The sequence below is a fragment of the Chanodichthys erythropterus genome, chromosome 17, assembly GCF_024489055.1.
Source record: "Chanodichthys erythropterus isolate Z2021 chromosome 17, ASM2448905v1, whole genome shotgun sequence".
In the NCBI taxonomy this organism is placed as follows: Eukaryota; Metazoa; Chordata; class Actinopteri; order Cypriniformes; family Xenocyprididae; genus Chanodichthys; species Chanodichthys erythropterus.
In genome coordinates this window covers 17,929,278-17,947,387 of record NC_090237.1, presented here as the reverse complement: position 1 = coordinate 17,947,387, position 18,110 = coordinate 17,929,278, and the positions used below count along the sequence as shown (strand labels likewise).

The 18,110-nt window shown below is 39.0% G+C and overlaps 1 protein-coding gene across 12 annotated transcripts in view; it reads left to right on the top strand.

The window, feature by feature from the left end:
• The window catches only part of aipl1 (aryl hydrocarbon receptor interacting protein-like 1), a 49,858-nt gene that overhangs the window by 4,424 nt on the left and 27,324 nt on the right, over window positions 1–18,110 (top strand). For 4 of the 12 annotated variants that reach the window (XM_067365980.1, XM_067365982.1, XM_067365989.1 and 1 more), the window contains exons 1-3: window positions 7,375–8,203; window positions 9,178–9,278; window positions 15,102–15,186. The gene's annotated coding sequence lies outside the window, so the exon portion shown is untranslated. Of the gene's footprint in view, window positions 1–7,374; window positions 8,204–8,541; window positions 9,080–9,177; window positions 9,279–15,101; window positions 15,187–18,110 lie in introns of those variants that run through there. The other 8 variants (XM_067365981.1, XM_067365983.1, XM_067365978.1 and 5 more) reach the window with 6 other exon arrangements.

Here is an 18,110-nt window from a genome sequence, read left to right as displayed (position 1 = left end):
GGTTATGTAAATGTGCGGTGCTAAGCGGAGAGCTGTGCTATAGTTGGAACGCCGGCTCTATTTGTGGAAAATCAGCTGGGCGAACTGCTGGATCTGTGTCAGACTGTAAGATTGGCAGGTGTGGTGGGAGGATGGCTGCTTTTTTAGACAGGTGCTTGTGTGTATTAGGGACAGGCTGAGCTCTTTACCCTTCTGGGAGGGAAGCCTTTCTTGAATATAGAATGACCTCACTTGAGACAACAAAAACAGTGTTGTCAGTTGACACAATCGCTTGTGACATGTTTCCAAGGTCATCTAGGATCTTAGAGTCAGTTGTAAGTGATGTTAGTTTGCTCACATTAAATAACGATGATTACTAAGGACAGAATTTTTTGAAATTCAGAAGAAAAAACAGTAAATTGTGCACAGCATGACACGGGTGACCTAGTGGGCAAAGGCTGCTGGGATGTGAATGTGGGTCACGCACACCCAAATCACTGTCACATGCTTAACTAGCTCACATCGCACCTCCAGCCATCAGGGCCATTACATAACCTGCTGTTGATTCCATGGTACTCTCAAAGACACAGCGCTGGTTCACTAATTACCAGCACTGCAGTGATGCAACAACTCCAAGGGTCCAAGTTATAAAATGATCTTAGCTGTTTCAGTGGACTCTAATCTTTAGGCCGTGTGTCCACCAAAGTGTTCTTTCCGAGGCTAGCGTATTTTTCCAATAGTTTTCAATGGGAGCGCCCTGTTTTTAAAATGCCCCGGAGCGTAACGAGGCGCTGAGCGTCTATTTCACACTCGGCGTTTTTTACCGGTCGCCTCGATATTCAACTTTGGGTAAAACCATTGACTGTAAAAAAAAAAAAAAAAAAAAAAAATGGACGTAGTGTCCGTGACGTCACCCGTAGATTTCTGAAGAACATTTTTGAAGCAAAAATGAGGCCGCTGCCATCTTAGCAGCACGTCACCGCACGTCACTCCCGGATAAATGAAAATGGGCAAAGAGGCATGGTTGGAACTGAGGTGCCTGGTTACTGAAACCAAGCCAGCCTAGCTCGACGTGACCATGTTAGCAGGCAAAGGAGCTATCTATCTATCTTAGATACTATATAAAATTTTAATAAAGATAACAAGTTATATCATTAGAAAGTTCTAAAGGTTACTGTCAATCTACAGTGTTGTTTTTACGATATAGATGCTCCAGCACCAGTAATTGTAATTTGTGTCGCACATAACAACATGAAAAATCAAACGGGACTACATACCATAATGAAATAGCGATCGCGAGATGAATCCAATCCATGGCACTTGGGTAAAATGTTCATGAGGGTCCATTGCAAAACAAAAAACAGTACTTTTCCACAAAAGTCCACAAAAGCATTAAATCCATGAAATATTTTTATATTATCCATTGTTTGCATCACATTTCTTCGGAATGATCTGCTCTCCATCATCATTCTTCAAGAAATTATGCAACCTGAGCAGCGTTTGTATTGTAAAACTGTATATGATCGTATATATCTCACAAATTAGCCCGCGTCCAAAGTATAATTTTTTTTACAATGCAGCAGTTTTAGTTATTATATCCTCCCGCCATTGTCATTGTAGTAAATATGATGAACAAAACGTTTATCCAATGCCAAGACGATCCAACAACGTGTGATCTGTTTATCTTCCACATGCGACGCACATCTGTCTCGAGTCTCGACCATTAACGCAGCAAGCCATATTATTTTACAATTGTATATATTATTATTTTATAATTGTATAAAATAATCCAGAAAAAAAGCACAAACACGGCAGATATGCCAAATTCAGTGGCTGGAATTAGCTGAAGTAAAGTGACGGCTCACAGAGAGCAGTGGCAAACCTGTCACTCAAGTTACCACGCCCTTAATTATGCAGAACTTTAAGGGTTAATATAATTTAAACGGATGTGTTATAAAAAAATTCACCCCCCTCAGAGTTGTCATGAAGGGCAAAATTAGCTGCCTAGACCAAAACCACAATTTGATCCAAGCAGTAAACATGTTTTTTTTTTCTGCTGTAAAGTTGGGCGTTTTAACATGGGACTCAATGAGATTCTGCTCTCTTCTGGAGCCTGTCCCTAGCGGCCAGTCGATGAATCACAGTTTAAGTCACTTCCGTATTGACTTCAATATTGGCACACTGGCCGCTTCAGTTACTACAATGGAAGAGAGTGAAGATGCATCATCCAGTCTATGGTCTCAACTGGAAAAAACGTTGTGCTGCCGAAGCCCTCTCACGCACTCACAGATAGTCGTTTTCAGCTGGATAAAATCTTTTCTGGACACATGGCCTAAGCCTTTTGCTATGCATTCATTTATACTTTATATTTTTTATTCAGGGTAGATCAATCTCTGTACTCGATAGACTAGTGATGCAATGGTGTGCTTTAACTTCGCATGGCTTGGCACGTCAAATTCGACTCCTCTTGCAAGGCTGCACCTCGGTTTCCACTGCATGTTGTCAGATTTTGTGTTAGTTACATTCCTTTGTTGTCTGGGTTGTCTTGATTAGTTAACATTTAGCCTGAACATTCTCTGATAAAGAAATCAAGGCAAGAGGTTTGGGAGCTTGGAAAATTTGCTAACTCAAACTGCTTTCAAATGGAGTTTGGCTGCTTTGAAACATGTCAAGGAGAGTGTGTTCCGTTGCATGAACAAGGCTAATCATATCTGTAAGTAGGCCTTGGCCTTGCATGCGTAAAGGGAGATAAATTCCTTTAAAAAACGTTCACTGCCGGACAGGCCTGTTAACATGCACAGGACGATAAGGCATGGTCAATGGAACATAAGTGGGGCAAATACGATAATATTTGATAATATCAGAACCACAGACAACATGTTTAAGGGGTCATATTGTGTAAAACAGTACACTATCCAAAAAAACTGCCAGTAATAGACCTTTGTAGTAGTAGTGACAACATAAAGACCATAAAGATGTGAGGATTATATATATATATGTACTGTATAAGTTACATATATGTACACTCTTTTATGTCATTGACCCATTTGTAGAGATATGTTTATACATCTAATCATGAGACATTAGACTTTTTAAAAACAGATACTGTATGTGTATAATGAAACTATTTTAATTTTAAAAAATGCTTTTAGAATTTTAGTTCAATTATTTAATATTTAATCATATTTTTAGCAATGAATAAATCAGTTTTATGAATATGTGTAATGGAATTAACTCTGCTCACATAATCCTTTTGATTAATGATTCTTTTTTTTTTCTGTAAGTAGCGTATCAAATGCCCTCAGTTTGGTCCTCTTGGGACTAATGCAATTTGCCCTTGAATGTTGTGGGTCAACATTCCTCTTAATATTTTCTCTCCCGTGTAGTTCTGACCATGCGCTGTGCTATAGGTCTTGCTGTGTTTCATGGTAAGGGAGCCTGACAGAATGCTGAATAATTCAGTTTAAACTAAATCAGGTCACACTGTTCATTTCTTTAGCTGTGGCTCAATCATAACTCACCAAAACTACCATTGTAAAATATGTCCATGATTCATCACACCTCCCATCCCGAAGCATTTCACTCTTACAGTTCCCTGTTGTTAAAGAGGTTTTCTGTAAACATCATTTAACCATGTAAAAGGGTGGAAAAACACGCTAATGCAATGCATGTTTGTTCTAAATCTTATTTGGTCCTGTTTTTCATGCTTGGATGTTAAATGAATTGCATAGCTACATGCTCATCAAATATTCTGTTTCGCACTGTAAATTAATATGAGCTCGTTTAATCTCTTCGCAATGTGCGTATCATTCAAATAACTAACACTCAAAACGTCTTCTCATCACATCCTGCGATTTCAGGAACTTGTAAAGTCCAGCCCTACCTTAAACAAAGAGGCTGTTCTAGAACTCCTGCCGTCAGCTTGAGAAGTATGTACTCTGAAGTTAACAGCACATGATGTAAATATAGCTAGTGCCTTGTCACTGAGGTATTGCCTTTCTGGCTGTTGCAACTATCCAGGATGTGGCTCAAATCCCCGCATATTCACTCATCTGAAAATTAAAGGGCATTTTCTTCTTCTTCCTGTGATTGTTTGAATATTTATAGTGATGTGAAACAAACATAAGATTTATATTTTGCTTAATGAGGCGTAATTGTCGTCTTTGTGCGGCTCTATCACAAACCATTATTTTTGTTTAGCCAGCATTCATCATGACTGCCATTGCCAGTCATGTGCGGTTATGTGACATGATGGCCAGTGCTGAGTCATGCTGCGTCTATCATGAGTGTGTAGGTGTGGTCCTTTGAGAAAATGGCCAAAAACTGAAAGTTGTGCTCAGCCGTGTCACATTGAACAACATTCACAGTCCTCCTCGCAGGGAGGGGAACAGCTGCTGAGATTCAAGAGTGCGTATTTTACCCTTACCTACTTTTGCATGGTGAGCGCTGGCTCTTTAAATTGCTGTTAAGTGTCATCTCGCACGCACTTGCCTGTGCTGAGTCATTGGGTTCAGGCTGGTTTTGTAACCTCCGCCCAGCAGGACTTCTCATTGGCTCGAGTCTTCACTCAGCCGCTTGTGTGGTTGGCTGCCAGGCCCACTAATCAGTTCTCTTTTGCAAAAGGCAGCTCTTAAAGTTACAGTGGCTTCACTCTGATTCTTCTGGGTGCTGGTTCACAGTAAACAGGGTGGGGGTTAGTCAAAAGTTGGGCTATTTAGATCAAATTAAAACATTAAGCGATTAACATGACGCTGACAAATTAGTTAAATATTATAAACAAGACATACAGTAATAATTGGATGGCAGATGATTAGATGAGTATTCACCTTCATATGTTCATAAATGGACAGAATGCACACTTTTTATTTAAAAAAAAATGTATGTATGTATGTATATATAGGCTATATATATATATATATATATATATATATATATATATATATATATATATATATATATATAAAATGCCAAATAATGGGTACATTACAGGGTAGGTACTATTACAACACTACGGATAAAATCTAAAAGGTATCAAGATCAACTTACAATTACCATAGCCATAACATATTTTCATAGGAAAAGTAACGCCACATTTCTATTATTAGATTGCATTTGACAAACTGATATTTTATATTAAAAAAGGATGCCTCACTGAGAGAAATAAGATCCTCTTCAAGAGGAGGTCATTTACATAATATGTTCTCATCATGGACATGTGTATTGCTGAACTCATGCAGGAAGGCACTTGCCTGGGAGTGGGCCGATAGATTCCTGGAATCCATTTAAGAGCTGGATTAATGTGTCCTAGGAGGGACCAGTTCTGTGCACCAGGTATATTATCACAACATTAACCATAACGTAACATGTTCTCAAACTATGTTTACGTGTTCACATGGGGACAAACCGAGTGGCATTTAATAGCTAAAATGAAGAGTTTTGTCTTAAGTCTCCTAACACTGTGATGTGTCTAATAGATAGGAAAATGCCCAGACAGTGGGCCGGAGCTCGCATTAGTGTATTTGACCTAATCAGGATCAGGCAGAGAAAGTGCCCTCCAGGACTTACACCAGATATACTTAATGTCTACAGTCTCTTAAGTAACAGGATGTAGGATGTCTTTCAGATACCACTCGTGGAGATGAAGCAAGTTTGTATGACATTCAAATTTGGAATATTGTGACTGAGTTGTAATGACCTTTCCCCCAAAGCTGGTAGTGCTTTGTTTATATAAATAATCAATAGATTTTCAGGAAATGTTATCCATGTGGGAACAGGACAGGAAACTGCTTCGTTAATGTGTTTATGTCACCACCTCCAAATCAGTATCCAACCAAGGAGTCTCCAATTAGACCTGAAAGCAATAATTTCACTACAACTCTACTATGTAACTTCTAAAATGATATATCACTGTGTTCCGTTTATCATTTTTGACAATATATATATTAATGTCATTAAATTAATGTGAAATAAAATGTTGTCGTGGACTTGACAGTCCCAGAGTTAGTGGTGTGGGAATGTGGAATGAAGTGGAAGGAAATGCTGTCCTTACAACAGTGACCAGGCAGTTGGACTGTAGTCATGCAGAAAAGACCAACAGACCCTCTCTTGCAGCATTCAGTTACGGACTGATATATCACTTTGATAAAATACTGAACTGGCTGTGTAGTACATGAAGAAATATGGATGGAATGACATTTGCACATGAAGAAACAACATTTTTTGGTTACACACAAACTATCATCTAAGTTCACTTGCTGTGAATATTTACTGAGGATACAGCGGAGTGACTGGTATTGTTGTATCTACAATAACACTAATTATCATCCTCCTGAATTTCATACAACACAATGTTCTCCTCCATTTTTAAAGCCAAAACCCCAAAGAACGGCAAGGTCTAAAATTCTGATTGTAGAATAAAAGCCTGTGTTTTTCAATGGTTTTCTCTCCTTCAGTGGCAGGAATTTGCATTTTTGTTCAAAAATCCCTCTAGATTCAGCAAGCCACCAATTAAGGTTTCCGTCCACAAAATGAGCAATAGCATAAATGGCAGACAGCTTTAATTTTCACCAGAAACCTCAGGAATCATTTTTTTTATAGAAAATGAAATGCAGTATTTTTCCTTGCTGAGTTTTTTTTTTTTTTTTTTTTTTTACCTGACTCCAGTTGCCAGTTCTGCATAACTTGAATAAATTCTGATTCATTGTATTTAATCTAATCTAATACAATTGTAGAAATGCACAACTGCCATCGATTCAGGTTAAATTCATTTCACAAGTGCAAGATTACAGAAATAAAGTGATCATGTGACCTCAACATGGCGGCCACCATGAGTGGACCCTCCGGCCTACATTTAAATTAAATCACCTACTGATATGGCTAAAGTATGAGTGTACATCATTTAAAAAAAAAAATATAGTACTATTTGTTTCTTTATGTAAACGCCTTTTAATAAGGAAAGATTACCGAGTGCACTCTCAATAAGTCAGAAAATAATGTGGACGTGAATAAAGGCCGCTCACAGCTTGAGTCTCAAAAACAAGGATAAAACAACGTCTGTGGAAATGTTGAAGACATTACGTCGGAATTGTATCAAAGTGAAGTAAGATTTAATAGGAGTCTGAAAACAGTTATCCAGTCCTGCTTACAGAGGTGCTCAGTCATTTGCTCTTTAGAAGAACCGTGAAAAACGCCTGTCGGAGAAAGATAGCGTCATTGGACAGGGTGCTTTACACCCGTCTGAGTCAGAGCATGGCATTGGTGTGCAGGCCTGACATTCATGATCGGTCATAAGTGGGCGTTACTCCTGGTCTTTGACGTTAGTGTTTGATTGGTCAGCTGTTGCTCTTGGCGTCACTGCGCTGCCAGCTGATCGGGAGGAGAAGCCGGTATGAGGGGAGTTGAAGCGGAGACTCAGGACGCAGCGATATGTGGGCTAGATTGTGACATTTAGGACGCTAGACTAATGGTGTCGTGTTGGAGTTGAGTAATTATATGGTTAATGATTTTTATAGCACTCTTGTTGTTGTCTGTGTAGCTTAGGATTTGATGTTTTAGCTGAGTCGCGCTTTAGCTCTTTGATTTCAGGAGTGATTTGAGATTAAGGTGTGGCTTTCAGCAAAAGGACGAATTACTTAAACTGTAGCAGAACTTGAATTAATTTCTTGGATTTTTAACCTTGATTTACTGTTAGACTAGGACATTAAAGTGGGCGAGAGAGACTGGAAATGGGATCGGGACATGACCCTGGTCGATTCGAACTTGGGTTCCCAGTGAGCCAACCGCTTTTAAATGTCGAGTGTGCGCTACCTTTGTACGCCAGAGCTCAGTCTGAATTGAATCATAAGGCTTTTCGCGAGAATTTGATGCGCGTGTCACTGCTGAGCTATTTAAATCCAGGAAGCATTCGATTACAGGATGGAGTCTAATCGTTCGATGACCGTTGCAACATTCTTTATAACTTTTCGGAAGTGTGAGAAACCACTTCAGAACGAATGGAATCTGTTACATTCCATTGGAGGAGATCGCGAGAGCGCTCGGTTCAGAGTTGAGCCGTACAGGGCGTGAGCCGTCCGCTAGCAGACAGTCTGAGGGGGGAAATCATTGCGAAATTAAAGGATGTTGAGCGAATATTGATATCTGATAATATCTGGGAGTCGAACCTTTTACCAGCCTGACATACGAATCGATCGACGACAGAGATCGAGAATTCTACCAGTTGAAGTAGGTAGGTGTTGGACATTCCTCATTCAGAAGTTTTCGTTCAGAAGGTGTTTGTCGAAAAACTCAATACTGCACCGATATCGCTATTTATCAACTCCAGTAAATTTACTGATATCAGACAAGGTGCTGAGAATTAACACAATATTAACACGGACTACTGATATAACAGTGGGCGTTGCTCTGCTTTCAGTTAGCCTACAATATCAAACTCATATCGCCTGACGTGTGTATATATATATATATATATATATATATATATATATATAATATAATATAATATAATATAATATAATATAATATAAAATTTTGTTTTGCTTGCTTGGTTTTCTTAGTTGTATTATTTTTATGCTTCTTTTTAACTTACGTCAGGTGACATGGAATAGGCCTTAAAGGGATAGTGAACCTAAAAGGATATTTAATAATTGTTTATTAACCGTCATGATGTTTTAAACTCGTATAAACATCTTTAAAAAAGATATTAAGCAGAATAAGTAGCTGCCATGAAAGACTGCAAAAGATGGAATTAAAGTGAATGGTAGTTGTCAGGCTCCAGAAACCTTCTTTTGTGTTTTACTGAAGGAAAAACATTAGTGCAGATTTTTATTTTTTTTATTATTATTTTTTTTTTGAATGAACTGTCACTTTAAGATAAACCCTAATGCACGGAGTTTTTTTGTCTACGTCTCTTTAAAGATGACCAACAGGACACAGGAGCAACAGGATATTTTTGCTATACGTTAAATGGCGAATATCAAAATATTAGTTTGTGTAGTTGGATTATTGTAGTACGTAAACACGTATTTGGTCTTGAAAGAACGCGTATACATTGATTCCTGTGAGGCGAGAGCATGGCAAATTCCTCAAGACCCCACCCTTTACGGTGCGATATATACGAGTTTTGTCCTCTTTTCCCCTCTTGGTTACTTGTTTCATTTTTTTTCTGTCTGCTTTCTCTCACTTTTCTCTTTTCACACACAGCCTAACATCTGGAGTGAAGACCTCAGTTTAATACCAGTGTGTCAACACAATGTCATTAAACGGATTCTTCTTACGTCTGAAATGACGTCCGCCTGCTGAAGGTAAGTTATGAAATATGACTGTAAGAGGTGACAAGTGGTGAGGGTGATGTGTCAGAAATGATAGCAACTAATAGCAAATCATCTTTTCAGCTTCTACAATTGTATTATATATGAACTGATAAAATGTAACCGACTATTATGATGTTGTGAAATGTTTTTTTTTTTTTTACACAATCGTTCAGGCCATTATATATCAAATGACTAAGCAAGCAAGGCATTTTCCAAATCAGTTCCATCATATCACCAGATGATTCTTCTTTTGCACTTGAATTTGCAGATGGGATTAAGCAATTAAGTGTTGACAAATATCCTTAACTCATGTTTATGCAACCGTTTAAATGGGTTTCAATGTTCAAATAATTGTTTCAAGTAATATACAACATTTTAAGCCACGACACACCATTGCTATGTCATGTTGAAGCCAGTTTTTCATTTATTAATGATCTTTAATCTACACCACATAATTAACTGAATAAAGAAATATAAAAAAGTAAAAGAATGTCTTTGGCTTTGTAATGTTAGTTTAAAACTATTTCTTCCTTGTTTTTGTTGCTTATGAGCTAAGAGTTGATTTTGAGATCTTATACTGTGAGACAAGCAAGAAATTGTCACATGACTGAATATGATCTTTGCCTTCCTTCATCAGATTTTTAATACATTAGTGGAATTACATTGGACCATTTCATTTGTATAAATCTGTGTAAATTTATGAAAAATTAAATGCCATCTACCCTGAATGAAAGTCAGTATGTCTGAATAAATGACGGGCTGTAAAATGATGTACTACATGTCAGTTGTATACACTTTTAAATAAGCAAGTTCAGATTGAAGTAGCTCATTAAAGAAGCAGCACACTACAGTTTATGGGGAAAAAAAGGAACATCTGTTCTCGTGCCCAGGGTAATCACCATCCGTAGGAAGGTTGGTCATCTTGAAATAAATGCGTGAAGGTCTGATCTTCTTTCAGTATTTTCAATGAATTTAGTAAGGGCGACTCTTATTTCCTGATTCCAGTGTCTGAGCATCTGAAGGCGGCAGTGTTCTTTTTTTTTTCCTTCTTTTTTTTGGTCAGGGAAATGTTTGTTTTGCGAACCCATTGTCTGGTCTTGCAGTTGCGTTCGCTGCTACATGAGTTTATTCTTCATTCATGCGTGGCTGGAAAGATACCGAAATCTATCAGTGGAGTTGAAATCACAGGATGCTTTATTGCTATTGCTACTTTTTCTGTTTAGTTTTTGACAGTTATTGGCTTTACTGTGAGGCCTTTATGAAACATTGAACTTTTCTGTGTTCATATTTTTGCTTTAACCTCGGGCCCCTCATGGAGTTGCGTGAGTAGATCTGTGCGGACGAATGGACCACAGCATGGAGCTCAGACATCTGCATGCGTGGACAGATGAGGAGAAATGTCATAGCATGGAGACTTTTGGAACCACACCCTTAGCGTTACACAGTTTCGCTGTTCTGCAGGCCTCTTTGACATTTAGATTTTTTTACACTCTCATTTGCGTAGAGTTTTTAAGTGGTTTTTCTGAAGTCTTGGCATACATTCCTCCATTGCCTCCGTAATTGGTGCGGTATCGTGCCGCACAGACTGTGAGTGGGTTTTTTTTTTTTTTTTTTTTTGCAGATGAAGCTCGGCTGTGACAGTGATTTGCCTGTTTGGCAGGTGGCTGTAGTTGTCTTGAGTGTGGGAGGGGAGGATCTCAGAAGAAGGTCTGCTGTTGTCTCAAGGACAGTGGAGCTTCCCGTCTGTGCAGCCCCGCAGTCCTGTGGGACCAAATGCTGGCCGCTCAGGCGGTTTGTGCCACGAGGTCTCAGGAAGTGAGCCTGCAGAGCTTGTCCACATTTTTACCCACAGTAACAGTACGCAGTTAACTTTCTAGCATTATTCACTGTCTCAGTAAGGAGATGATTCGGCACTGTCTGTGACTTGTAGGCTTCTAGAGTGAGTTTGCTTCTGCTGTCTACCCAGAGGGACCTGTATAATCTCCCTTTGATTAAATGGGCTGCAGGCTTTGTGCTCCGCACCGTCATGTAAGTGACCCAGTTTGGGGTTTTGTGCTATTGTTCTTCATTGAATTTCTGTCCTTGACATACAAGGCGGCACACATATATGTCGCAGAGATGCCCCAAACTCTAAATAACGAGCTCATTCATTCTATACGAAGAAAACGGGTTTGTTTAAATTCTGTTGACTTCACTCGTGGACTATTTAAGGCAGCCAGGCTAGTTCACCTCAGCAGTACAGACTGTGAGCTGGCCCAGCTCTGTGGGAGGGTGGAGTCAGTCCAGCTCAGCGTATCTCAGACAGCATGAAGGGCCTCTGCAGACAGAATGGAATTTATACCATATGTACCAGGCATCCCAAGAATGCATGGCACAGAGACTTGACCAACGGAAAGAACTGGAGAAAGCACAGTGGAAAGGGTGAGAGAGAGCGAGAGAGAGGGCGGGAGGGCAGGGTGCAGGAATGAACCTGTTGAGTATAATTCCATCAGTGTTTTCTAAGGAAATATTTAGTCTCTAGGTAAGTGCTGATGGACTGTAGATTTTGCATAGTGAAATAAAAAACACATTAACTATGAAATACACACTTCAAAAGTTTGGGGTCGGTAAGATTAAAAAAAAAAAAAAAAAAAAAAAAAAATTGAGCCAGGATGCATTAAATTAATCAAAAGTGACAGTAAAGACATTTTATAAGGTTACAAAAGATTTCTATCACAAATAAAAGCTGTTCTGAAAGTATCCTGAAAAATAATATATAACTATTTCCACAAATATAGCGGTAACACGCTTTATTTTAAGGTGACATAGTTACACGTTTCTTACTACATGTACTGACTATAGTAATTATGCATAATTTACTTTTATTACAAGGAACTAACCCTAAACCTAACCGTAACTCTACAGTAAGTACTTGTCGTTAATTAGTATTACTAAGTACTTATTTATGCAAGCACAATGTAACTACGTCACCATTAAAATGAAGTGTATCCAAAATATTAAGCAGCCTGATGCAGTGTGATCCAGGCTGATGAAAAATTATGTCCAAACAAAATTTGAATATTAGGAATAACAAAATTTAACAAGTAAAAGATAAATGTATTGCATTACCTAACAATCTACAAATGATTACAAAATAAAGAAGTTGAAAAAGTTTTAATAGTAAATAAGTGTTGAAATAAAACGAGAACATATTTGCCTAAGATAGTAACTCTTATGTGAGACTAGGGACTAAGTATTTCTTTCTCAATAGATAAAGTTCAAAGAAGAATAGAATAAGTTGAAGGTAAAGGAAGACAAGGTGCACCTTAAGGCCTGTTCACATTAAGAACGACGAGTATAACAATAAATATATTAGCTTTCACATCAGCAGACTTTATTATAAACTCATGCTGCCGATACGTCATCTGCTGTTTTAAATGCTTGCGCTCTTAAAATAGAATGGATTATGATTGGCTGTTAATGTTTTAATAGTTAATCAGCTGAAAAAAAAAAAAGTGATTCCAACAATCTTTTCTCTGTGCCTTTTATTTTTGTAATTATGATGTGTACTTTTATATTTAGAAAGATTTTTAGAACTATGACTATGATCTTTATCGTTATTGTCCTTGCTGTGAACAAGCCTTTGGGATGTGAAATATATGCAAATTACAAGAAGTCTGAATTGCATGAAGTCACTTTTTAGCAGGGTTTTAGATCGGGGGATGGTGGTGTCTGCTGAAAAGCAGTATTTATTTGAACAATTATTCAGAAATGTGAATGTATAGGACAAGATGCATGATAAAGTTATTGATAAGCTATTGTGGTTTTGACACCTCTCAACAAGTGATTAAAATCTCTACCAAGGTAGGCCTTAGACATCTGTGCATGACTTCCCCTCAGCGGAAATATAACATTTATAAAACAGAAAGAGGGAACCTATAATGAGACCTTCTCACACTTATGTCAGAACAGGTACAGTAAGGTTAAGTGTGGAATATTTGAGCATAATCATGTTGATATGAAAACATAATATAAGATAAATGATTATAAATGATTAACTGATATTTAATATATAATGAAAATAAGGAGTAATATGAAAGATACATTTGTAATATAGAGAAAAGGAAACAAGGAAAAAACAAACAAGTTCTCAGCATTGATAGTTGTAAGAAATGTTTCTTGAGCTGAAAATCAGCAAATTAGAATGATTTCTGGAGGATCATGAAGACTGGAGTAATGATGCTGAAAATTCAGCTTTGACATCACTGGAATAAATTACATTTAAAATATATTTAAAGTATTTTCAGTTCCAATGCTACATAGTCTCGCCAGAGCAGTCGCACTCAGTCAGTAAGTAACCAATTTTGGCTGAGTCATTTGCTGTTTCACAGAATAATTGTAGTGTAGATTTTTCATTACTTTTAATGAAATAAATTGGAACAGAGAGATTCCTATTCAGTTTGATTTACCCATGGCACAGTATTAAAAGCATGATTGAGTCAAATCAAAGCTTTTGCTTCCTTTGCCGTGCTGGGAGAGGCAGCTGCCACTCTGATCGCTGCTAACATTGCGAGCAATGATTCAGAGTTCACTGGGTGGGGTGGGGGAGAACAGGCGACGCTTTGTCATTATAACAACCAACATTATGAAAGAAGTTTTTAATTTGAGTTACTGCTTATTCATGGTTTACCAGCTGCATCAGCTTCCTTTTGCATTTGCTGCTAACACAAAATGTTCCTCTTGAATGCAGTCCAGTGTAACTGCATTGGAGAAAAGCAGGGAGGAGGTATGGACTTGCTAAAGCTATGTACTCATGCAAACACGCAAACAAGCAGCAGGGCTGCAGGAATGATATATCATTAAGGAATGATATGCCAGAAATATGCTTGATTCGTCAGGTTCACAGTACAGGGTTTAAATGGGTCTTTGCCACAAGCTGTGTTTAAAAAAAAATAACGAGAAGAAGCTGAAGCCTCGTTTTTAATCTCGGCCAGATGTTCTGCATTCTTTGGTGCTGCAATCTACATTTCAGAAGAAAGGGCTAAAGAAAGCACAATTACCTCCAAGTAATAAACTTCCCTATTTTTCTCAAGGCATTACCCTGCAGCATGTGGCATTCATTGCAGTTCACATATGCATGTGTCTGTGATTTTTGTGCTGTATAAGTGTGCTCCATTCATGCCGGCAGTTGTGATTCAAACAGCAGTGTAAATGTGTGGGATGCTCATCGCACTCTTAAGGGCTCAAACCGCTTCCTCTGGCTACGTGTGGGTCCCTGGAGCTCTCATTCTAGATTTATAGAAACCCCACCCCTCATCCCTGATATTAGCAGGAGATTACATGAATTCCTGAAATGGTTTTGCTTCTTCCGCGTTGCCCCACAGTCATTTCCATTGTATAACCCAGCTGGAATTTCCTCTTTTATATCAAACTGTTTTGCCTGCATGTTTTTCTGTTTGTCAAGTGGCTGGAGGAAGTAGAATAGCAGTTCAGACGAATAAGCGGTGGCTCTTGCTAGTTTCAGAGACCTTTCGCAACCGTCGTCTTAGTTCTGGGGAAGCAGTGAACTGGTGCTGGGATGCAAATGCACACTTAAATGCGCCACACCCCTTTTCCTTCTGGGTTCCTCAGATAAATTCACTTCCTGCTAAGCTCAGGCTTTGGCTAGACATTTCAGATTAAGGCTAAGATTACCTTCCTTGAGCATGTTACACTTTCTGTGACCATGACTTGGCTGTGACATCTTTGGATTTGTGTTCATCTGAGCTTTATATAGACATGCATGTCTTTCCCTGTACACACATGTACTACAATTCATCAATCTTTGGTCATCAGGGCACGCCTGCACCAAGAAAAAGTCTGGGAGACCAGAGAAAGAGCAGGATGTATGCGTGACGTCTGTGTCCCGGACGAGCCCTTGGTAAGTCTTCCTGTTTACCTCGTCGTCTTCACAAACAAACAAATGTCATCAAGAATTCCTTTGAGTACAGGTGCGATTTTCTCTATAACGGTTTGTTCCGATCTCTTCCCCTTCCTGGCATCTGCCTTTTTTTTTTTAGTCTTTTCATCTGTACATTAGTGAATGGCATCCATTTCTCAATGTCTGCACTTCTCCATTTCTCACTGTTGCCTGCCCGCCGGTTGACTCATGCCGTGATTCATGGCAGAATTACTGGAGCCGCCTCAGCATTTGAAGCATTGCTGTTGGAACGGTGATTGCCTGGCCTCTTCAGAGGGGCACAAAGATGCTTGATTAAGGATGAAGTCGAGAAGCAAGTGTACATGCCGCTCTGTGAATATGTAAAGGATTGTGAATAATGCACAAGACCTGCGTGACACGGAGGAGAATGGGTAATGGAGCGGACTGGACAAGTTCAGACTCAGGCATCTGCCCTAAAGTCACATAAAAAGATCTTTGGACACTCTGAAGTTTTCTTTCAGAATGTTTCAAAAAGTGGCTTCATGTGGCAAACTGGAATCTGTTAAAATGTTGGAGGCATTTGTTTCAATAGTTCTGCAGCCACTGACTTCCGGTTGTAAAGAAAGGGCTGTTTTTCCCCCACATGCAGATGATCTGTTTGCATGCTGTGTCATGTGGCATTTCATAACCAAAATGGATTCTCATATCCCTCAGGGATTTAGTGGTTTCCTTCCAGAGATTCTTACTGCATTCTGCCAGTTTATAGTTCCAACCTCGCATTTTTCCACAGTAGCAGAAAGACAAGAGACTTTCAAACTCTGGGTGTGGTACTCTCTCTCTCTCTCTCTCTTCTCATTTTCTGTACTGTATTCCCTCTGAAAGCCCCTGCTTGATGGGACAAGCATGAGAGGAATGTATCATCTCTACCGTTGGCCATGTCTCTGATGAGCGGCAAGCTTGCACCTTTTAAAGCCCGTTTTACTTAATAATCTTTATCTCGGCTTAGGAATGACCTTGCACTGCTTCTGTTCAGATAAATGCAATATTTCACTTTAATTAAAGATCCCCCTTCGCCCACCCCATTTGGTCACTTCACGATTATTAATCTGAAAGCTGAAGAGGACAACTAATGCATTGATCCACCGCTCGCAATTAATGTGAGGCTTTGAATGATGTAATGACCGACGGCTAAGTCAAGTAAGTGAATGTATCTGTTTAGACAGAGGGTGTAACAGTGCTTGCTTTGAAAATCTGACTTGTGACCTCTTCCCACTGTCTTCCAGATGTTGGGCAAGCCCATTAGATCTAAAAACCACCCTCTTTGCCAGATGGATTGAAGTGCACCTTTGTCTTTCACCAAGCTGTTCTGGCGATGTGAGCAAGCTGTCACACTTGGTCAGCACCACTAAACAGTTGATGCAACAGTTCGGGTAAAATAAAGAACACTAGAAATGGAGGTAAAAATAAGTTTTAGCCACCACCCAGACTCCCATCTTGAGCCATCTATGGGTTATTGATTTATTGGGTCATTTGAAATGCTTTCTTGGAGCTAGGAAGGGCTGTAGGGAGGAAAATGTGACCAGACTCTGTAGAAAGGGAGAGAAGGGCACATACTTTACCATTTCCCTTTGCCTTGTGGAGCAGCCTGACTTAATTGTTTGGGAAGCTTCCACAGCTTTACAATAAATCACTCCTTGGGAACACTGTGTTCTATGCGACAGGATTTGTAGGCATTGTGTGTTTGTATATGTCGGTGAGTCAGAGTATGTGTGCGAGAGAGACAGCAAGAGTTTAAACATGCTCCGTTGTGTCCGGTGCTGACCACTTGTTAGCCTGTGGCTCTCTGAGCGTCTTGACTGGGTGGGGACATCAAAGGCCTTGCGACGGACTAGCGAAAATGTTGTTTTTTTTCTTTTCCGAGAGTGGGTTGAAGAGAAGTCTCTGGCTTTTCCATAACTGCATGTTATCCAGCTCCATTTTGTCTGTGCCGCCCATTCAGTGGGGTTAAATCCATGGGTGTCACAACTTTAGAGAGCACATTATAGTGTGATACTGGACAGTGGTGTGTGATTGTTTTTAAGTCTTGTAACTGAAGCTGTCGGCCCTCCCTGCCTGCAGTGTCCTGGACATAGAAGGATCTTATCTCCGCCTTCAGACAAAGGACGATTCAACTGCCCTGGTGTCTCATAACAACAGGCTAAAGACTCAGCAGAAGGGGGAAGCTACAACCAAATGTGATTTCCGTAACAGAAAACAAAATTGATGCAGCGAGCGTCCATTTCTTCATTGGCTTTGTTCAGACTCTGAGACGTTTTTTTCTCGCATCTGTTGAAGCGCAATATATCTATAGCATATTGTTTATCTGATCTTTTTTTTTTTTTTTTTTTTTTTTAAAAAAAAGGTTAGTATTGTATTGGTCGATATTGGATTTTTAAATAAGCATGGTCATTTCCTCTAGTTTTACATTTAGATTACTTTTACCATCATCTAACTCTTAACATCTTATAATTTAATAGTTAAATGTAAACTTTAACAAATCTCAGTGAATTTGGAAATTTAATTACTAAAGCCAAATCAAATACTGTCCAGCAAAGTTAGCAACAGACTCATGTTGTTTTGTTTTGTGTGAAAACATGCCGAAAAGCAGCGAGAGGTTTTACAACAATGACAAAATGTTTGAATGAATGAGTTATATGTATGTATCTCTGAAGGGAACCAATGTCTTCAGAAAAGATTCGATGCCATTTTCTTTTTGTCTTACATCTGTGTAATGAAAGTGCTATTTCTGTTGTTCCATAAGCGCCACCTACTGTCAGAAAGTGGATTTACATTTTCATTTAGCCTGTCAGTACGTTTTGTACATTTCTAGCATATACCTTGATAATTTTGATAACTGTGATCATTTTGGTCAATATAATCGTGAT